Source organism: Acipenser ruthenus, chromosome 7 (assembly GCF_902713425.1).
Source record: "Acipenser ruthenus chromosome 7, fAciRut3.2 maternal haplotype, whole genome shotgun sequence".
NCBI classification, from domain to species: Eukaryota; Metazoa; Chordata; class Actinopteri; order Acipenseriformes; family Acipenseridae; genus Acipenser; species Acipenser ruthenus.
In genome coordinates this window covers 27,478,920-27,503,385 of record NC_081195.1, presented here as the reverse complement: position 1 = coordinate 27,503,385, position 24,466 = coordinate 27,478,920, and positions in this window count along the sequence as shown.

Below are 24,466 nucleotides of genomic sequence, written 5' to 3'. Positions count from 1 at the left end.
ACGCACGCACATTCACTACACTGTGCTGTGCTTTTACCAGGGGGTACACTTTGAGAAGGGGCTGGTTCATGGTCTTCTCTGTGCTGTGTTTGGGAGGGAGGGTGAGTTATGAAGCAGGATTGATAGCTCTTGTGGATACAGTAGCACAAAGAAGCAACAAGACACCTGCCCTGGTTTATTAATGGCTCAGGGTTGGATCACTTTACAGCACATGGTGTGATGTTCATAAAGCAAGGCTGGTGTCAGGTTTAATGAGGCTGATGCAGCTATAAGCATTACTCTCCATTAAAATTGCTAGGTAGCTTATACAGGATGCAATGGTGACTAAAGAGGATAGAGTCATTCATCTTGAATTAACACTGCAGAGCTGTATAGAGGTCTAGAGGAAAGAGAACTCCACTCCACACTGCAGAGCTGTATAGAGGTCTATAGGAAAGAGAACTCCACTCAACACTGCAGAGCTGTATAGAGGTCTATAGGAAAGAGAACTCCACTCAACACTGCAGAGCTGTATAGAGGTCTATAGGAAAGAGAACTCCACTCAGCACTGCAGAGCTGTATAGAGGTCTATAGGAAAGAGAACTCAACACTGCAGAGCTGTATAGAGGTCTATAGGAAAGAGAACTCCACTCAACACTGCAGAGCTGTATAGAGGTCTATAGGAAAGAGAACTCCACTCAACACTGCAGAGCTGTATAGAGGTCTATAGGAAAGAGAACTCCACTCAACACTGCAGAGCTGTATAGAGGTCTATAGGAAAGAGAACTCAACACTGCAGAGCTGTATAGAGGTCTATAGGAAAGAGAACTCCACACTGCAGAGCTGTATAGAGGTCTATAGGAAAGAGAACTCCACTCAATGAAAATATTGTCTTGTCTTTGTTTAATATTTCTAATCCTTATATTTCATCAGCAATGAGTAATACAATAACCCTTTGTATAATACAAAGAGACAGCTGGTAATGAGCTTTTGCACCCAGCTGCTGTCAGCCTGCATTTCATTGAGAGGAGCAGCGTGGGTCAGATTACAAGAGACCCTGCTTATACAAGTGCCCCGTGTGAAAGCATGGTGAAGCACAGGCAAGCACAGATAGGTATGGCAAAGCATAGGGAAGCATTGTAAAGCACAGAGACATCTGGTAAAGCATAGGGAAGCATTGTAAAGCACAGAGAGGTATGGTAAAGCATAGGGAAGCATTGTAAAGCACAGGGAGGTGTGGTAAAGCATAGGGAAGCATTGTAAAGCACAGAGAGGTCTGGGAAAGCATAAGGATGCATTGTAAAGCACAGAGAGGCATAGTAAAGAATAGGGAAGCATTGTGAAGCACAGAGAGGCATAGTAAAGAATAGGGAAGCATTGTAAAGCACAGAGAGGTCTGGTAAAGAATAGGGAAGCATTGTAAAGCACAGAGAGGTCTGGTAAAGAATAGGGAAGCATTGTAAAGCACAGAGAGGTCTGGTAAAGAATAGGGAAGCATTGTAAAGCACAGAGATGTATGGTAAAGCACAGGGAAGCATTGTAAAGCACAGAGAGGTGTGGTAAAGCATAGGGAAGCATTGTAAAGCACAGAGAGGTCTGGTAAAGCATAGGGAAGCATTGTAAAGCACAGAGAGGAATGGTAAAGAATAGGGAAGCATTGTAAAGCACAGAGAGGTATGGTAAAGCTTATTAATAACTATTTTCTGTATTTTACTCTTAAAGGTAGCTCTATTCACATTTTTCTGTAATTGCTCTTATTTGAAATCGTTTTTATCCATTTATTGTAATCACTATGTGATTTTAATGGAATTTACTCTTATAAGCAAATATTTTTACTATAAGTTTAACTGCTCTTAGTCAAAATCTTATTTTGTAACAACTGTAATCGCCCTGGATAAGGACGTCTGCAAATAAATAAGTAATAATAATTAATAAACATGGCAAAATACAGTAAACTCTGGTAAATGCAGAGTATACCAATGAGAAAAGCATGGGATGGACACTGCAAAAATACATTGCAGCAATACTGTGGTAAACTTTTTATATTGTAAATAAGAGCACCCAGAGAGAGAGGAATAGCAGTGAGACAGAGTAGTGGAGCGGGGAGGGGGTGGGGTCCCGGTCTGAGCACCCCTCCCCAGGGCAGGGGGTCTGCAGGCTGCAGGGAGAGACCCCAGAGAGGGGGTGGGGTTCCGGTCTGAGAGCCCCTCCCCAGGGCAGGGGTCTGCAGGCTGCAGGGAGAGACCCCAGGGAGGGGGTGGGGTCCCAGTCTGAGAGCCCCTTCCCAGGGCAGGGGGTCTGCAGGCAGCAGGGAGAGACCCAGGGGAGGGGGTGGGGTCCCGGTCTGAGAGCCCCTCCCCAGGGCAGGGGGTCTGCAGGCTGCAGGGAGAGACCCTGGGGAAAGGGGGGGTCTCGCTGGTGGAATGTGTTCCAATGTGATCCCTTCTCTGTCCTGACAAGCAGCACTAAATCTCCCTGCCGGGCAGGGGCAGCTGGGCTGGGCTGCTGCTGCTCCCAGAGCCTCTCCGACAGGCAAGAACTTTCCAGAGCCTCCCTCAGCCAGACCATATAGGGGCAGCGAGAGGACCACTAAACATAGACTGACCTGGACCAGCATCATCGCCAGCTCACACACAATCAAACACACAGACATGCACAATCAACCACAGACATACAGGGCTGGCTTAAAGGACGTGGGCACCTACATACTCACTCTACCACAACAACCAGGGTACTCAAGGTTTGAGGCTTGTTAAACTATTTATGTCTTTATTGCCTTGTACTATATGACAGAAATCACAGGCGAGTGATAATAAATCTCTGGAAACATCTGTGGAAACATAGAACACAAAATGATGCAATATGGATCACAGACATAAAAATAGCTTCAGTCCCAGGCAGTAAAGTGTATATAACATTGTGACAGAAATACAATGATTCTTGGTTGTAAATCACCCTCCCAACCTGTGAGGGCGCTAAGCAGCGAGAACTGAGTTCCTTGGACGGACTGGTCTGACAGTTGTTTCCAAGGGTTCAAGGGAAGTCAGCCAGCCAGGAAGGGGGCAAGACTCTGTTGCAATAACGCATTGACCCGGAAGGGAAACGACGTGGCAGCCGCAGATTGGAGAGGCGGTCGCACTCGTTTACCAAGGGGTCATGTGTGATGGCATAAAAGGGGACGGAGAGATGCAATCTGTTCCTTCGTTTTGGTTTGTGTAAATAAACTGAGAAGGACTATGAGAGACCCTGTTTGTTTGTTTTGTCTTGTAATTGTCTTGTCTTGTCATGCACAGTTCCGGAGCTGTCGCCTAGGGCCAGCACTAAACTGGAACAGCACTTCACCAACAGTCACTAAATAACCTGTATCAGCCACCACAAGCACTACCGCATGTACCCAGGACTGGTGACCGTGTTTTTATTACTGTGGGTCAGATATCGTGTTTATTAGTTGGGACTGCAATCCTGTTACTGTTTACCCCATGCAGTACACATTGTTGTGTATTGCCAGGGGATTAATGTTTAGGTCAACAGACCTGGAATATAAAATAAAGTTCACTGTTCCAAACTGGATTACAAGGCTCTGTCTGTTTAATTACCGCACTGCATCACTCCTGCACCTGTTCCTACTCAGCCACTTTGTCACAAACATCCACTTGGGTTAATGGGTCCGTGGTTTTGTTAGTTTACCAGAAAGTCCAGCAGCTATTATATATACAATAGCAGCAGAATCATATAGCAAAACCTCATCTAGAATAGTTCTGGTCACCTCGCTACAAAAAGGATGTTGCTGCTCTAGAAAGAGTGCAAAGAAGAGCGACAAGAATTATCCCTGGTTTAAAAGGCATGTCGTATGCAGACAGGCTCAAAGAATTGAATCTATTCAGTCTTGAATAAAGAAGACTACGCGGCGATCTAATTCAAGCATTCAAAACTCTAAAAGGTATTGACAATGTCGACTCAGGGGACTTTTTTGACCTGAAAAAAGAAACAAGGACCAGGGGTCACAAATGGAGATTAGATAAAGGGGCATTCAGAACAGAAAATAGGAGGCAGTTTTTTACAGAGAGAATTGTGAGGGTCTGGAACCAACTCCCCAGTAATGTTGTTGAAGCTGACACCCTGGGATCCTTCAAGAAGCTGCTTGATGAGATTCTGGGATCAATAAGCTACTAACAACCAAACGAACAAGATGGGCCAAATGGCCTCCTCTCGTTTGTAAACGTTCTTATGTTCTTATGTTCTTATTTGAAGTGACAAAGTCACGGTGAGTGATCTAAAGACAGCAATTTACTTTGGTATTTTATTCAGTTTTGCTGTCTTCCATTTAATTTAATTGTTCAGGGGGCTCCTGAGTGGCGCATCCAGTAAAGACGCTCTGGGCGGAGTGCAGGATGCGCCCTATAGCCTGGAGATCGCAGGTTCGAATCCAGGCTATGTCACTGCCAACCGTGACCGGGAGTTCCTAGGGGGCGGTGCACAATTGGCCGAGCGCCGCCCAGATAGGGAGGGCTTCGGTCGGCAGGGGAATCCACGGCTCACCACACATCAGCGACCCCTGTGGCTGATAGGGCGCCTGTGGTTCTGCAGTGGAGCCGCCAGATCTGTGTTGTCCTCCAGCACTATAGGTCTGGTGGCATCGCTGTGGAAAATGACGGCTTGGCAGGAGCACGTTTCGGAGGACGCATGTTCCAGCCACCGTTTCCCGAGTCGGCGGGGGGTTGCGAGCGGTGAGCCGAGGATAAAGATAATAATTGGGCATACTAAATTGGGGTAAAAAATAAAAAATAAAAAAATAAAAAATTTAATTGTTCATTCAAATCGGCATGTCTACCTACTATTTTTGGGGTTTTGTTGCTGGTAATTGGTCACTCAGTTTTATAGTTACTGTACATCTGTTTATTAATAAATGAATATATTAATAAATGTTGGGAAAGGATGCTGAAACATATGCCAATATATCCTGGAATGGATCACACTATATAACATATGAAAGTAATACAGTACATTGTAGCATATCTGAAATATGTGTTTAGTGCTCTGAAATATACTGCAATATATTCTGTACTGTGTGTGTGAGAGAGAGAGTGCTAACATTATCACACCCCAAACACAGAGTTATCAAGCCACAAAGAAGACACATGTATAAAAACGTGTGTGTTATAATATAATAGTCATAGATTTAATAAAATACACTGTATATGTGCAGCATGTTTTCAAATAAATGCAGGTATGTTGCACAATATATTTGAGACTGAAATACATGAATTCTATTTTTATATTCTTGAATGAATATATTACAAAGCATTTTGAAATACCTTGCACTATATATCATGCGTTCTGCACAGTGAATACGAAGTGCATCACGAGTCCTGTGATTGAAATACCTTGCACTATATATCATGTGTTCTGCACAGTGAATACGAAGTGCATCACGAGTCCTGTGATTGTCCTGATTAGCTACTGGTATGATGCATAAAAAAATATTCATTAAGGATTAACCATTTTGTTAAACGACACACATTCAATGAGACAGGAGAGTATCTATGAGACAGGGGGAGTATCTATGAGACAGGGGGAGTATCAATGAGACAGGAGAGTATCTATGAGACAGGGGGATTATCAATGAGACAGGAGAGTATCTATGAGACAGGAGAGTATCTATGAGACAGGGGGAGTATCAATGAGACAGGAGAGTATCTATGAGACAGGGGGAGTATCTATGGGACAGGGGGAGTATCAATGAGACAGGAGAGTATCTATGAGACAGGGGGAGTATCAATGAGACAGGAGAGTATCTATGAGACAGGGGGATTATCAATGAGACAGGAGAGTATCTATGAGACAGGGGGAGTATCTATGAGACACAGAGAGTATCTATGAGACAGGGGGAGTATCTATGAGACAGGGGGAGTATCAATGAGGCAGGAGAGTATCTATGAGACAGGGGGAGTATCTATGAGACAGGGGGAGTATCAATGAGACAGGAGAGTATCTATGAGACAGGGGGAGTATCTATGAGACACAGAGAGTATCTATGAGACAGGGGGAGTATCTATGAGACAGGAGAGTATCTATGAGACAGGGGGAGTATCAATGAGACAGGAGTGTATCTATGAGACAGGGGGAGTATCAATGAGACAGGAGAGTATCTATGAGACAGGGGGAGTATCTATGAGACACAGAGAGTATCTATGAGACAGGGGGAGTATCAATGAGACAGGAGAGTATCTATGAGACAGGGGGAGTATCTATGAGACACAGAGAGTATCTATGAGACAGGGGGAGTATCTATGAGACAGGGGGAGTATCAATGAGACAGGAGTATCTATGAGACAGGGGGAGTATCTATGAGACACAGAGAGTATCTATGAGACAGGGGGAGTATCTATGAGACAGGGGGAGTATCAATGAGACAGGAGAGTATCTATGAGACAGGGGGAGTATGTGAAGAGCTTTGGCACCCTTGTGATGAAATGTGAATAGCTGTTGTTGTAATTACTGTGCTCAGTTACTGTACTCTGTCTGACTGCAAATGCAACACAAACCTGCCTGTACAGGTTAGTGGGACGCGGGGGACACAAGGGACATGTCCCCCTCACCTTTTCAGCGACTGGGAATGACCCCCTCACATTGCAGCAGTACTAAACTTATTTCTCATTTAGTTGTATAATCGGTATAGAGTCGTCACTAGGACCCAGCGGAAATGACACTCAACTGAGGCAGTGTTGGCACGCAATGCATTGTGGGTGATACCAAGCAGACAGGGACAGTGGAGTCTGGTAGTAAAGAACTGTTTTTTTTTCTTTTCAATGTGAAATTTCTCAGTCGTGATACCATTTCTGATGTCTATGGTCTGAATACTATTTTTATTTATTTAAACATTGGGATCATATTGCTGTAGAGTGGCTGTGTATACCCCCTCTTTCACGACCGCAATGGCACCAATCTGAATGAAATGAGCGTTTATTTTTAATAACCCAACTAGGATAATCTTCCTACTGTCCCAGCTACTGAAACTGCCCCTCCACACTCGCTTTTAAAACGGAGGTTATGCCACTGCTTACAATCCCCTGCTTTTTGTGGTATAACGGTGCCTGCTGTTAGCTCTGCACAAGCTGAGGTCAATGTTTCATTGGAAATAACTCCCAGCACCTAACAGCAGCGACCGTGTGAATTAACTTACCCCCTGGTCTGGAACATTGCTTTGTCAGCATTCATGTGAATTAACTTACCCCCTGGTCTAGAACATTGCTTTGTCAGCATCATTTTGGAGAGAGAATTTTTTCACGTGCTACAGCCCCCCCCCCCCCCCCCGAACCCATCCCGTGGCCCCCCAGGTGTCAGTGCCCCCCTGCTCTGAGGGGTGTGCTGGAATCAGCTGGCAGAAAGAGGGGCTATCCTGTTCTAGTACTGAGGAGACAGAAGACAGAGCAGGAGAAGGGAGGCTTCATGAAGCGGACAGGGCTGCATACACAGTGACTCACACTGCTGGAAGCAATGCTTCTGGTAAAACCATCTGATTCCAAAAGGACAAGAGCAGAAACTCACAGAGAGCTTGTGAAAGGAATGCATGCGTTTGAAAGAATGCAACAAAATATCCATACAAAATGCAGAGCTAATAGAATGCTTCTTTGCCAAGTAATCCGTTTTGATTTTAAAATGAATCCAGAAATGACAAAAATGAACTGAGGAGAAATTAAAAGGAGAAACCAAGCATGCAACTTGGAAGCTGATGAGCAGGGAGAGGGAGAGGGAGAGAAAGAGGGAGAGAAAGAGGGAGACAGCTGCTCTCAGCAATGTAACAGAAACTCAGAAATACATTTCTACTGTAACTCTTGAGTGAGACATATAAAAATAGAGAAAAGAAGGGGGAGGAAGAGATAGAGTTTGAGATAGCTACAGATAGAGAGAGAGAGAGAGATAGTGGTATAGAGACAGGGATTGGAAATGGAGAGAAAGGTGAAAGAGGGGAGCAGGAAGAGAGGGGCGATGATGAGAGATAGAAGGGGTGGTGACAGAGAGATAGCGAGAGAACTGGTATCACTCTACACAACACAGCAATTAAATTCCTGCTCTATGCAGATGACCTGGTCCTGTTGTCACCCACAGAGCAGGGTCTTCAGCAGAATCTGTCACTGCTAGAGCAGTACTGTCAGAACTGGGCCCTGGTTTGAAAATGTTATTCAGGTCAGTGGATTCTCAGTGTGTCAGTGGATGCTCACTGTGTCAGTGGATTCTCAGTGTGTCAGTGGATTCTCAGTGTGTCTGTGGATTCTCAGTGTGTCAGTGGATTCTCAGTGTGTCAGTGGATTCTCAGTGTGTCTGTGGATTCTCAGTGTGTCAGTGGATTCTCAGTGTGTCAGTGGATTCTCAGTGTGTCTGTGGAGTCTCAGTGTGTCTGTGGATTCTCAGTGTGTCACCATCCCTCACAATAACCCTGCCTATACCCTGACACCATCCCTCACAATAACCCTGCCTATACCCCAGCTTCTACCCCTCACAATAACCCTGCCTGTACCCCTGACACCATCCCTCACATTAACCCTGCCTATACCCCAGCCTCTACCCCTCACAATAACCCTGCCTGTACCCCTGACACCATCCCTCACATTAACCCTGCCTATACCCGAGCCTCTACCCCTCACAATAACCCTGCCTGTACCCCTGACACCATCCCTCACATTAACCCTGCCTATACCCCAGCCTCTACCCCTCACAATAACCCTGCCTGTACCCCTGACACCATCCCTCACATTAACCCTGCCTATACCCCAGCCTCTACCCCTCACAATAACCCTGCCTGTACCCCTGACACCATCCCTCACATTAACCCTGCCTATACCCCAGCCTCTACCCCTCACAATAACCCTGCCTGTACCCCTGACACCATCCCTCACATTAACCCTGCCTATACCCCAGCCTCTACCCCTCACAATAACCCTGCCTGTACCCCTGACACCATCCCTCACATTAACCCTGCCTATACCCCAGCCTCTACCCCTCACAATAACCCTGCCTGTACCCCAGCTTCTACCCCTCACAATAACCCTGCCTGTACCCCTGACACCATCCCTCACATTAACCCTGCCTATACCCCAGCTTCTACCCCTCACAATAACCCTGCCTGTACCCCTGACACCATCCCTCACATTAACCCTGCCTATACCCCAGCCTCTACCCCTCACAATAACCCTGCCTGTACCCCTGACACCATCCCTCACATTAACCCTGCCTATACCCCAGCCTCTACCCCTCACAATAACCCTGCCTGTACCCCTGACACCATCCCTCACATTAACCCTGCCTATACCCCAGCCTCTACCCCTCACAATAACCCTGCCTGTACCCCTGACACCATCCCTCACATTAACCCTGCCTATACCCCAGCCTCTACCCCTCACAATAACCCTGCCTGTACCCCTGACACCATCCCTCACATTAACCCTGCCTATACCCCAGCCTCTACCCCTCACAATAACCCTGCCTGTACCCCTGACACCATCCCTCACATTAACCCTGCCTATACCCCAGCCTCTACCCCTCACAATAACCCTGCCTGTACCCCTGACACCATCCCTCACATTAACCCTGCCTATACCCCAGCTTCTACCCCTCACAATAACCCTGCCTGTACCCCTGACACCATCCCTCACATTAACCCTGCCTATACCCCAGCCTCTACCCCTCACAATAACCCTGCCTGTACCCCAGCTTCTACCCCTCACAATAACCCTGCATATACCCCAGCCTCTACCCCTGTCTATATCCCTGAATATATCCCTGGCAGTACCCCAGCTTCACCATCCAAACAAGACAAATACATACTTCCCACTGTTAATGACCCTGCAGTTGATGAAGCTGCTTTTCAGAGCTCACTCCACTGTTAATGACCCTGCAGTTGATGAAGCTGCTTTTCAGAGCTCAGTCCAATGTTAATGACCCTGCAGTTGATGAAGCTGCTTTTCAGAGCTCACTACAATGTTAATGTATGCAGTGCTGTTACTGTGGATTAACACAGAGTTCAAGAGCTTGTTTTCACCGGCTCCTGCTCAGATCATTGAAGCAGAGCCATGCTGTGAATCTGTGACATCTGTGAACCCGAGCTGTGCTACAGAATATCCTGGCTGTGGAGAGCAGGGGTGATGGGGGGGGGGGCAGCTGTCACAAAATTGGAGCCGAAATTCCAAGTGACAGAATCCCAAGGCTCCACAGCTGTTTGCTTCTCATCTTGTAACATTTGCAGGAATTTGTTCTCCTTTTGAAAGATACAGAATGGAGGAAAGGTCCAGTATGGAATAACCAGTGACACAGCCCTTTGAAACGGTTACCCCAGGAGTTTTGCATGCCGTTTTATAACTTATTGCCCTACATTTTAGAATGATCACCTTCCTGCAAAAATAGAAAATATATTTTATATATTATAGCATGGATTGCAATATATTTAAAAATACCAATTACTTATTGGAATATATCAAATAAATAGCTCTATTTTAACATATATTTGATATATTTTATAATAAACCTTTCGTGTACATATAAAAAAAAACTTCATTTATTTCATTCTTATACACTGCAGTTGATACATATTTCATTTATTTATTAAAGAAACACCCAATGCCCCCGTGTGAAAAAGTAATCGCCCCCTTAGACTCAATAACTGGTCACACCACCTTTAGCAGCAATGGCTGCAGCCAAATAACTGTAGTTATTGACTAGTCTCTCACAGCACTGTGGAGGAATTTTGGCCCACTCCTCCATGCAGAACTGCTTCAACTCAGTGACATTTGTGGGTTTTCAAGCATGAACTGCTCGTTTCAGGTCCTGCCACAACATCTCAATGGGGTTTAGGTCTGGACTTTGACTAGGCCATTCCAAAACTTAAAATGTATTGTTCTTCAGCCATTCCAGGCAGCAGTGTAGAGTAGTGGTTAGGGCTCTGGACTCTTGACCAGAGGGTTGTGGGTTCAATCCCAGGTGGGGGACACTGCTGCTGTACCCTTGAGCAAGGTACTTTACCTAGATTGCTCCAGTAAAAACCTGATAAATGGGTAATTGTATGTAAAAAAAAAAAAGTAAAATAAAAAAATAATGTGATATCTGTATAATAAATAATGTGATATCTTGTGATATGCTAATAAATAAATAATAATAATAATAATTCTGATGTAGACTTGCTTATGTGTTTCAGATCATTGTCTTGCTGCATGATCCAGCTGCGCTTCAGCTTCAGCTCACAGATAGATGGCCTGACATTCTCCTCTACAATTCTCTGATACAAAGCAGAACTCATCGTTCCTTTAATGATGGCAAGGAGTCCAGGTCCTACAATGACACTACCACCACCATGCTTGCCCGTTGGTATGAGGTTCTTACTGTGGAATGCAGTGTTTGGTTTTCGCCAGACATAACGGGGCCCATGTTGGCCAAAAAGTTCCACTTTTGACTCATCTGTCCATAGAACACTGTTCCAGAACTCTTGAGGATCATCCAGGTCCTTTTTGGCAAACTTGAGACGAGCATTCATGTTCTTCTTAGTGAGCAATGGTTTCCGCCTTGCTACTCTGCCATGAATCCCATTTTTGCCTTTCTGATGGTGAAGTCATGAACACTGACCTTAGCCGAGGTGAGAGAGGCCTGCAGATCCCTGGATGTTGTTCTAGGGCTCTTTGTGACTTCCTAGACGATTTTACGCCTTGCTGTTGGAGAGATTTTGGCAGGATGGCCACTCCTGGGAAGATTAACTACTGTCCCAAACTTTCTCCATTTGGACAATATGGCTCTGACTGTGGTTCGGTGGAGCCCCAGAGCCTTAGAAATGGCTTTGTAACCCTTTCCAGACTGATAGGCATCAACAACTTCAGGAATTTTTTTTGTTCGTGGCATGATGTGCCTCTAGAACCTGCGTGCTGACAACTTCACTCTGATGGTAAGGGCCAAAGTTAGTCTGATTTATATTGGGCAGGGCTGGCCCAAATCAGGCCTGGTTGTTAACCCAAGTACTCAAACAGCTGACCCTAATTATCCCTTTAATTGGGTTGAGTTAACTAGGGGGGGGCAATAACTTTTTCACACCTGAAGATTGCATGTTTGATTACCTTGCACACCGAACAAATGAAAGAAGCACCAAACTTTGGTGTCATTTTTTCTCTCAGACTCCCTCTATATACTACTACAGCCCACAAAAAATTCTGACCAAATACAATGTGAAAAATGTGCAAAAATGCAGAAAATCAGACAGGGGGAAAATACTTTTTCACGGCACTGTGTGTATATATATATATAGGGTTGAGCAGTTTGACTAGTTTAACACTATTAGAAATGCCACAGCTGTCATTTTGACGGTTTGAGGTTTTCAAATTGAAATGACTCTGCGTGTCTGAAAGCTATGCGGTTGTCCGTTTTTGATTTTTCCTACATACATGTATTAAATACTCTGACGGTGTTTGAAAGTCAGGATTACGAAAATAAGGAAATGTGGCAAAGTGGTTAGCAGTGTGCAGGTGCAGGAGTGATGCGGTGATCAACAGACAGACAACAATAATCCAGGTGCAAGAGGATTTGTCACACGGCTGACTGAGTGGTGCCGTCAGATCCAGGAAATGAATAACACCCAGGACAGATGAAATGAAATGATGAAGACGCTTGCTTGTGCCGGTTTATTATAAAGAAAAAGGTTGAACAAAACAGAACACGGCACTTTAAGCCAAAATAAATAGACGAACAAAACAATAAAGCAGTAAACAGACAACACTATGTAACACAATTTTTGTTCCTGGGTAGTAAGTGTTATTTCCTAAATGCTTATGCCTCAAAAGTATAGAAAATGGCTATTTTTCCCCACAAACTTTGCTTTTGTGACCAGGACAGTGATATTTTGAAATTTACCTATTTCCAATGAGAAAACGGGCGAATTTGTGTCTTTTTGTTCACATATGAATCCAAATTAACATGTATTTATACTAAAGTAATACAAAAATGACTACAAAAGATTTAGAAGTGAGTAGTTTTTCAAGATTTACGATTATACTGTAAATCACTTTCACGAATCAGCCCCCAAATGTAGTCTCCCATCATGTTCTTGTTATACTGTCCTTGGTAGCGGCGTTCAAAGTCCAGTATATCCTGGTGGAAGCACTCGCCTTGCTCCTCCGAGTACGCTCCCATGTTCTCCTTGAATTTATCAAGATAAGCATCAAGGATATGGACTTTGAGGGACATCCTACAGCCCACTGTGCCGTAGTTCTTCACCAGAGTCTCAACCAGCTCCACATAGTTTTCGGCCTTGTGATTGCCCAGGAAGCCCCGAACCACTGCGACAAAGCTGTTCCAAGCCGCTTTCTCCTTACTAGTGAGCTTCTTGGGGAATTCATTGCACTCCAGGATCTTCTTTATCTGTGGTCCGACGAAGACACCGGCTTTGACCTTTGCCTCAGACAGCTTAGGGAAGAAGTCTTGAAGGTACTTGAAGGCTGCCGACTCCTTATCTAGAGCTCTGACAAATTGTTTCATAAGGCCCAATTTGATGTGCAGTGGTGGCATCAGCACCTTCCGGGGGTCCACCAGTGGCTCCCACTTGACGTTGTTCCTCCCCACAGAGAACTCGGTCCGCTGTGGCCAGTCCCGCCTGTGGTAGTGCGCCTTGGTGTCCCTGCTGTCCCAAAGGCAAAGATAGCAGGGAAACTTGGTAAAACCGCCTTGGAGACCCATCAGGAATGCCACCATTTTGAAGTCTCCTATGACCTTGATGCCATCTCAGAAAAATGCAGATATGTATCCACTTAGGCAGCTGGAACTAAACTGAACTGGTGGGCTTAAGGCCCCTGTATTTATACTACTATTTATATTACTGGAAAGTTCTAGAAGTTACTCCAAGTTTACTCAGCACTGAATCTATCTGGAATGTTCTGGAAAATAGGTAAATTTCAAAATATCACTGTCCTGGTTACAAAAGCAAAGTTTGTGGGGAATAATAGCCATTTTCTATACTTTTGAGGCATAAGCAATTAGGAAATAACACTTACTACCCAGGAACCAAAAAAAGAAAATTGTTACAAGGTGCAAACAAACACGGTGAGTGAAATACTTATTATTATTATTATTATTATTATTTTTGTTTATTTTCCTTTCGCCTCTCCACACCCGTTCTCCACTCACTGAACACACAACCCCGAGTGAGTGAAACGTGCACCTATATATACTGTTGTGCTGGGAGTCAATTACTAATTAATTATTCACTTGAATCCCAGCACGTGAATTAATTATGTGCAACCTCGTGTACACATATTAAATACTTTAAATGCACGTGAAGTGATGTGCAATCCCGTGCCTAAATACAATTATACATTTTAAATAACTCGTGCTGCACACACCCATTTATATCCTGTGCAGACATATCTATACACCAACATTTACACACGCACCATACAACACAGAAATGCACACAGGGGCGGGGCACATTGCCACACCGTCTAATAACAACAAACAAGTATAAGTAGACACGACAAAACAAACAAAACACTCACGATTCACAATTCTGGTCTCCTTCCGGATCAGTGTTAACCATAACAAAGGAACAGATCACCTCGCTACGTCCCCTTATATACCGTCAATCATGACTCCTTGGTTAATGGTTGCAACTGCTCCTCCAATCCGCGGCTGCCACATCCTTTCCCTTCCAGGTCGATGATTTAGTGTACTGTAGCTCCGCCCCCTTTCTAGATGTCCAACTTCCACCGAACACTGGGAATGAATTGTTGGGCCATCCAGTCCAGGGCACTCTGTTCCCTTTACACAGCGCCCTCACAGGTTGGGAGGGAGATTTATCACCAAGAATCATTCTGTCTCTGTCACAGGAAGTTATAATCCCACCCACCTAGAACCACCACAGCAGTCATTTTGACTCCTTTTACAATACATGTTTTTATTTTGAATGTAACCTACAATATTCTATGTTATTTTTATATACCAGCCTATTGTTATCTCTACTGGACATGGGAGCCATCAATTCCTTCCTTTTGTATAAGGAATGTACAGGGGAAAATATCAGTAGGAGAGATTTCATCTTGAAGCCACAGCGCTTCGGCAGAAACATTTCAGTCAGAAAAATGCAAAGCAGCAGGGTGCAGCAGCTCAACTGAATCTGGGGATCTGCTAGCTATATTGACAGTCAAATATGACAGGATTCTATTATTGGGTGATTTTAACCTTCACGTTCACATTGATTCTGATTCTTACTCCTTGGAATTTTTGGGGTATTCTGAACAAGCTGCAAGCAGGATACCACATGTTTTGGGGCACCAGAAAAAGTGCATTACAGTAATCAATTCTAGATGAAGCAAAGGTATGCATTAGTCCCTCCGCATCAGATATGGAAATAATTGGTCTAAGTTTGTCTATATTTCACAAAATGTAAAAAGATACTTTTGTAACTTAATATGAGTCTCAAATGATATCAGCAGATCGTTCACAACTCTGACAAGGTCCGTCTCGGTGCTATGTGCAGCACAAAAACCAAACTGAAACTTCTCCAATATACCATTAAGAGTTAGAAATGTTTGTAATTGAATTGCAACAACTCTGTCTAGAACCGTATCTAAGAATGGTAGGTTGGAGATTGGCCTACAGTTATTAAGGACTTTAGGGTCCAAATTGTGTTTCTTAAGCATAGGCTTTGCCACAGCTACCTTAAGTGCTGAGGGAACTATACCGGAGGAAAGTGAACCATTTATAATTTTTAAAATGTGGGTATTTGTAGCAGGGCGGTAGAAAGCCCTGCTGTGTGTGTAAATGTATTTATTTATTTTTAGAACGAGGTACCCCCTCCGCCCTGTACAGTGTTTTATTTATTTTTAGAACAGGTTTTCTGTGTTATTTAGTATTTGTTTTGTATTATTATTATTATCGTTATGGATTTATGTATTTTTATGACGGCAAAGTGCCTCTGGTGTTGTTATTTTGTTTACAGTGCCTTGCGAAAGTATTCGGCCCCCTTGAACTTTGCAACCTTTTGCCACATTTCAGGCTTCAAACATAAAGATATGAAACTGTAATTTTTTGTGAAGAATCAACAACAAGTGGGACACAATCATGAAGTGGAACGAAATTTATTGGATATTTCAAACTTTTTTAACAAATAAAAAACTGAAAAATTGGGCGTGCAAAATTATTCAGCCCCCTTAAGTTAATACTTTGTAGCGCCACCTTTTGCTGCGATTACAGCTGTAAGTCGCTTGGGGTATGTCTCTATCAGTTTTGCACATCGAGAGACTGAAATTTTTGCCCATTCCTCCTTGCAAAACAGCTCGAGCTCAGTGAGGTTGGATGGAGAGCATTTGTGAACAGCAGTTTTCAGTTCTTTCCACAGATTCTCGATTGGATTCAGGTCTGGACTTTGACTTGGCCATTCTAACACCTGGATATGTTTATTTGTGAACCATTCCATTGTAGATTTTGCTTTATGTTTTGGATCATTGTCTTGTTGGAAGACAAATCTCCGTCCCAGTCCCGGTCTTTTGCAGACTCCATCAGGTTTTCTTCCAGAATGGTCCTGTATTTGGCTCCATCCATCTTCCCATCAATTTTAACCATCTTCCCTGTCCCTGCTGAAGAAAAGCAGGCCCAAACCATGATGCTGCCACCACCATGTTTGACAGTGGGGATGGTGTGTTCAGGGTGATGAGCTGTGTTGCTTTTACGCCAAACATAACGTTTTGCATTGTTGCCAAAAAGTTCGATTTTGGTTTCATCTGACCAGAGCACCTTCTTCCACATGTTTGGTGTGTCTCCCAGGTGGCTTGTGGCAAACTGTAAATGACACTTTTTATGGATATCTTTAAGAAATGGCTTTCTTCTTGCCACTCTTCCATAAAGGCCAGATTTGTGCAGTATACGACTGATTGTTGTCCTATGGACAGAGTCTCCCACCTCAGCTGTAGATCTCTGCAGTTCATCCAGAGTGATCATGGGCCTCTTGGCTGCATCTCTGATCAGTCTTCTCCTTGTATGAGCTGAAAGTTTAGAGGGACGGCCAGGTCTTGGTAGATTTGCAGTGGTCTGATACTCCTTCCATTTCAATATTATCGCTTGCACAGTGCTCCTTGGGATGTTTAAAGCTTGGGAAATCTTTTTGTATCCAAATCCAGCTTTAAACTTCTCCACAACAGTATCTCGGACCTGCCTGGTGTGTTCCTTGTTCTTCATGATGCTCTCTGCGCTTTAAACGGACCTCTGAGACTATCACAGTGCAGGTGCATTTATACGGAGACTTGATTACACACAGGTGGATTCTATTTATCATCATTAGTCATTTAGGTCAACATTGGATCATTCAGAGATCCTCACTGAACTTCTGGAGAGAGTTTGCTGCACTGAAAGTAAAGGGGCTGAATAATTTTGCACGCCCAATTTTTCAGTTTTTTATTTGTTAAAAAAGTTTGAAATATCCAATAAATTTCGTTCCACTTCATGATTGTGTCCCACTTGTTGTTGATTCTTCACAAAAAATTACAGTTTCATATCTTTATGTTTGAAGCCTGAAATGTGGCAAAGTTCGCAAAGTTCAAGGGGGCCGAATACTTTCGCAAGGCACTGTAGTAGCGTGGATAGGTAGTCCCATCCACAGTAATTTAAAAACCTTGTGCAGAAGGTGGCCATCTCTCTAATTAAGTGATTCATTTGTTGCTAATCGTGAGATGGTCACCTGTATAAAAGCTTGCAGCGCTCTCAGTTCGGGGTGCGGGTTAGAAGCGAGCGAGAGGAGCGAGAGAGAAACGAAACGAAACGAAACGAAACTAAACGAAACGAAACTTAAAAGTGAATCCAGGATCAGTGAAGGCTACTGCCCAGCCTGACCTGGATCATTTATTGTTTTTGTGTTCATGATTTTGTTTTGTTTAACGTTTTTATTTCGCTCTGTGAGCAAATGTTTTCTGTTTACACCTTTTTATTTTTTTGTATTATTTTAATAAAACGGAGCACGCCGCGTTTGTTTTGAATCTGCAGTACTGGTGTCAGTTTTTCGGTTCCTGCTTCACAGTATTAATAACACCAAGAACATCTATTAATAGTTGTGTATGAATAGGATCAAGAGAGCATGTAGCAGCTCTCATATGTTGAACTAGCTCTGTAAGCAAAGTAAAATCCCCCACATTAGCCTTAACACTAGAACACGCGCATTCATATGCATACCTAGAACAACCATGGGCGGCGTATTAAAAACAACATAAATATTATAATGAAAGGACAAACAATTGAATATAAGCCGTAGTTTTATTCAGCAACGTCATATAAAGCATCTACACAACCGAAACTGTAAATAAATGGACATTTGAACAGAAATGTGTTTATATACAGACATATTACATAACGCACAACCTCAAAAAACGGTAAAAACTGTACAACTGAAACGATGTAAATAAGTGGAACAAAAAATTTAATAAATAGGTTTATATTGCCTACATAACAAAGCGCATATAAGCGTTTATACACAGACATACTATAATCGAAATGACACATGTAACAAATGACAAATGAAATATGTAACACAATTTTTGTTCCTGGGTAGTAAGTGTTATTTCCTAATTGCTTATGCCTCAAAAGTATAGAAAATGGCTATTATTCCCCACAAACTTTGCTTTTGTGACCAGGAGTGATATTTTGAAATGTACCTATTTCCAATGAGAAAACGGGCGAATTTGTGTCTTTCCGTTCACATAAAGTCAGAAAAAAACAACATATGAATCCAAATTAACATGTATTTATACTAAAGTAATACAAAAATGACTACAAAAGATTTAGAAGTGAGTAGTTTTTCGAGATTTACAATTATACTGTAAATCACTTTCACGAATCAACCACCAAATGTAGTCTCCCTTCATGTTCTCGTTATACTGTCCTTCATTGACAGCTCATCCAGGAGCCTCAAAGCCGTGCTGCTCCATAATGGTAACAAGTACCCGTCTCTTCCCCTGGCTCACTCAGTGCACCTCAAAGAGGATTACAACAGCATCAAGACCTTGCTGGACGTCTTGAAGTATGATGAGTACGGCTGGGACCCCCGGAAGGTGCTGATGCCACCACTGCACATCAAATTGGGCCTTATGAAACAATTTGTCAGAGCTCTAGATAAGGAGTCGGCAGCCTTCAAGTACCTTCAAGACTTCTTCCCTAAGCTGTCTGAGGCAAAGGTCAAAGCCGGTGTCTTCGTCGGACCACAGATAAAGAAGATCCTGGAGTGCAATGAATTCCCCAAGAAGCTCACTAGTAAGGAGAAAGCAGCTTGGAACAGCTTTGTCGCAGTGGTTCGGGGCTTCCTGGGCAATCACAAGGCCGAAAACTATGTGGAGCTGGTTGAGACTCTGGTGAAGAACTACGGCACAATGGGCTGTAGGATGTCCCTCAAAGTCCATATCCTTGATGCTCATCTTGATAAATTCAAGGAGAACATGGGAGCGTACTCGGAGGAGCAAGGCGAGCGCTTCCACCAGGATATACTGGACTTTGAACGCCGCTACCAAGGACAGTATAACGAGAACATGATGGGAGACTACATTTGGGGGCTGATTCGTGAAAGTGATTTACAGTATAATCGTAAATCTCGAAAAACAACTCACTAAATCTTTTGTAGTCATTTTTGTATTACTTTAGTATAAATACATGTTAATTTGGATTCATATGTTGTTTTTTTCTGACTTTATGTGAACGAAAAGACACATATTTGCCCGTTTTCTCATTGGAAATAGGTAAATTTCAAAATATCACTGTCCTGGTCACAAAAGCAAAGTTTGTGGGGAATAATAGCCATTTTCTATACTTTTGAGGCATAAGCAATTAGGAAATAACACTTACTACCCAGGAACCAAAAAAAAAAAAAATTGTTACACGGTGGTATCAGAATATGGGGGTGTATGGAGTCTGTCTGTCCATCTTTACCTACTCTCATGAATACCACAAATACACGTGTTTAAACTGCATCTAGAGAACTACTTACACTGTAAACAATTAAGAATTAAACATTCAAAGAAATGCCTGCAGGAAACAGATAATAAACCTGTCTTGATGCTTATTTTCTAAACACAAACTAAACTATATAGTGATTATAATTTAAACACGCTGAAGTATTGACAAGCTAAACACTGTGTGAATAGGTGAAGAAAAACGAATCATGTGTTTTACACATAAACCTGTGTCAGTGTTTAACATATATATACACCTGCGACGTGTGAAGCCACTTTCACACTTTTTGTGCTCTATAATAGAATATACAGGCTTTCTATCTATAAATATATTCTCAAAAAGGAAGGAAATTCTTTGCCAAAAAAACTGCATCAGTTCTGGTTGATATTAAAATGACAAAAGTAGGGAAATGCAATGTTAGGGTTTTTAACCCTAACTCTGCATTCCCTCCCACCCCCTTACAAGCAGTGGAAGGGGCAAGACAACACAAGTAACCATCATCATAAGAACACAAGAACATAAGGCAGTTTACAAGCAAGAGGAGGCCATTCAGCCCATCTTGCTCGTTTGGTTGTTAGTAGCTTATTGATCCCAGAATCTCATCAAGCAGCTTCTTGAAGGATCCCAGGGTGTCAGCTTCAACAACATTACTGGGGAGTTGGTTCCAGACTCCCACAATCCTCTGTGTAAAAAAGTGCCTCCTATTTTCTGTTCTGAATGCCTCTTTATCTAATCTCCATTTGTGACGCCTGGTCCTTGTTTCTTTTTTCAGATCGAAAAAGTCCCCTGGGTCGACATTGTCTATACCTTTTAGGATTTTGAATGCTTTAATCAGATCACCGCATAGTCGTCTTTGTTCAAGACTGAATAGATTCAATTCTTTTAGCCTGTCTGCATACGACATGCCTTTTAAACCCGGGATAATTCTGGTTGCTCTTCTTTGCACTCTTTCTAGAGCAGCAATATCCTTTTTGTAATGAGGTGACCAGAACTGAACACAATATCCTAGGTGAGGTCTTACTAATGCATTGTAAAGTTTTAACATTACTTCCCTTGATTTAAATTCAACACTTCTCACAATATATCTCAGTATCTTGTTGGCCTTTTTTATAGCTTCCCCACATTGTCTAGATGAAGACATTTCTGAGTCAACATAAACTCCTAGGTCTTTTTCATAGTTCCCTTCTTCAATTTCAGTATCTCCCATATGATATTTATAATGCACATTTGTATTGCCTGCATGCAGTACTTTACACTTTTCTCTATTAAATTTCATTTGCCATGTGTCTGCCCAGTTCTGAATGCTGTCTAGATCATTTTGAATGACCTTTGCTGCTGCAACAGTGTTTGCCACTCCTCCTATTTTTGTGTCGTCTGCAAATTTAACGAGTTTGCTTACTATACCAGAATCTAAATCATTAATGTAGATTAGGAATAGCAGAGGAACTAATACTGATCCCTGTGGTACACCACTGGTTACCTCGCTCCATTTTGAGGTTTCTCCTCTAATCAGTACTTTCTGTTTTCTACATGTTAACCACTCCCTAATCCATGTGCATGCATTTCCTTGAATCCCTACTGCGTTCAGTTTGAGAATTAATCTTTTATGCAGGACTTTGTCAAAAGCTTTCTGGAAATCTAAATAAACCATGTCGTATGCTTTGCAATTATCCTTTTTCAATGTTGCATCCTCAAAAAAGTCAAGTAGGTTAGTTAGACACAATCTCCCTTTCCTAAAACCATGCAGACTGTCTCCCAGGATATTGTTTCCATATAGGTAATTTTCCATTTTGGATCTTATTATAGTTTCCATAATAGAAGTCAGGCTTATTGGTCTGTAGTTATCTGGTTTGGTTTTGTCTCCCTTTTTGTGGATCGGTATTACATTTGCAATTTTCCAGTCTGTCGGTACAACCCCTGTGTCAAGAGACTGTTGCATTATCTTGGTTAGCGGTTTGTAAATAACTTCTTTCATTTCTTTGAGTACTATTGGGAGGATCTCATCTGGCCCAGGGGATTTGTTTATTTTAAGAGCTCCTAGTCCTTTAACACTTCTGCCTCTGTTATGCTAAAGTTATTTAAAATTGAATAGGAACAGGTCGACATGTGGGGCATGTTGTCCGTGTCCTCCTTTGTAAAAACCTGTGAAAAGTAATTATTTAATATATTTGCTATTTTTTTTTCTTCATCTATGATTTTGCCATTTGTGTCTCTTAGACATTTAACCTCCTCTTTGAATGTTCTCTTGCTGTTATAATATTGGAAAAACATTTTGGAATTGGTTTTAGCCCCCTTAGCAATATTGATTTCTATCTCTCTCTTGGCCTTTCTAACTTCCTTTTTGACTTGTGTTTGCAGTTCCAAGTACTCTTTCTGTGTGCTTTGTTTTTGGTCCCTTTTAAACGCTCTGTAAAGTGCCTTTTTTCGCTTAATATATTTTTTAATTGATCTATTAAAGCATTTTGGCCATTTTGTTTTAGATTTAAATTTGTCTTCTTTTGGGATGTAATTGTTTTGCGCCTCTAGTACTGCATTTTTAAAAAAAACAGCCATCCTTTTTCTGTGGATGTTTTCTCTATTATACTCCAATCTACTTCTGTTAGTCTCTGTTTCATACCTTCATAGTTTGCTTTTCTAAAATTGTAAACCTTAGCTTTAGTCATTACTTTTGGGGTTTTAAAAAACACTTCAAATGAGACCATGTTGTGGTCTGAGTTTGCCAATGGCTCTCTGACCTCTGTTTTAGTTATTCTGTCTTCGTTATTTGAAAAGACTAAATTAAGGCATGCCTCCCCTCTAGTAGGTGCCTTGACAAATCGTGTTAGGAAGCAGTCATTCGTCATTTCCACCATTTCAATTTCGTTCATCGTGCTCCCCACTGGGTTCTCCCATTTTATACGGAGGAAGTTGAAATCCCCCATTAGTATGGCTTCTTCTTTTCTACACGCATTTCGAATATCATTGTATAACAGATTATTTTGCTCGGCGTCTGAATTTGGCGGTCTATGGCATGCTTCTATTATTATGCCCTTTGAATTTGTGTCCATTATTCTGACCCATATTGATTCTGCATTGTTTTCTTTGTCCTGATTTAACACCTGGGCTTCAAGACTATTTCTTATGTATAGCGCTACCCCTCCGCCTCTTCTGTCCTGCCTGTCTTTCCTATACAGTGTGTACCCACTAATATTGTATTCGTCTCCATCACTCTCAGGCAACCAAGTTTCTGTAACACCTATCACATCGTAGTTACTTGTTAGTGCAGTAGCTTCAAGTTCTAACATTTTGTTTCTGAGACTTCTAACATTAAGATAAATGCATTTAATAGTGGTCTTACTTGAGTTGTTGCCCTTGTTTTGATGTGGTCTCCCCACTTCCTTTCTAGTTTAAATGCTTCTGGACCTCCTTAAGGATTCTTTCTCCGAGTAGATTGGTTCCCTTTCTGTTTAAGTGCAGTCCGTCCCACCTATATAGATAGTCCTTGTTGTAGAATGTGCTCCAATGTTCATGCATTTTGATTTTGTATTTCCAGCTGTCCATATGGTCCTTTGCAAGGTGCCGGCAGTATCCCAGAAAATACCACAGTTTTGGTCTTGTCTTTTAATTTCCTTCCTAGCTCTCTGAATTTGTTTTTGCAGGGATCTTGGCCTGTCTCTTCCAATGTTGTTTGTACCGATGTGGACGACTACTACCGGGTCGTCTCCTGTTCGTTCTAGGAGCCTGTCCACGTTCTCAGTGATGTGCTTGACAGAGGCTCCTGGAAGGCAGCACACTGTTGTAGTAAGAGGGTCAAAACTGCAATCTGAACTTGCTGTGTTTTTCAATATGGAGTCCCCAACAATCATGACCTCCCTTCTTTTTGCTGCCTGGCCTGCACTGTTTATAGGGGCCTGGATGTTGTTCCTTTCGTTCTCTTGATGTTGGTTTTGGTCATCTAAATTTTGAATTGGCTCAAATTTGTTGCATGTTTGGAAGAAAGAAGGTTCTTTCACCAAGAAGAAGTAGAAGAATTGAGGAAGGTTAATAACAATCTGAGATTGACTGTCAGTGATATTCAAAGTGAATTGGCTGAAGTGGGACTGGGGTTTCCATTTCAACCATAGGTCGAGTATTGCCAATGGTCGCAGGCCAAGGAAAAAGTCACTCTTAGGAAAACATGACAAGGACAATCGCTTAAATGAAGGCATTTGAATGATGGATTTGAGTTCTGGTCAAAATTTTTGTGCAGTGATGAAACAAAAACCAAGCTATTTGGTCACTCTGATAGTCATTACGTTTAAAGAGGTTCTTATTGTTATATATATATCACAGCCATATTGTTTTTAGTTAATATTGCTGTGATTAATATCACTTTGTTCCTTGTGGGTGCAACAGTCAGTCTCTCTGACGTCACTGAGAAGCTGCTTGCTATGTGAGGGATGCACAGCACTTGTACTTTCTCGCTCTCTCTCTCTCTCTGACAGACCTCACTGTCAGTTCAGAATCTGCCCCCTCCCCCCCCCCCCCATCCTGTCTAGGGTTACAGGCCCCCCAA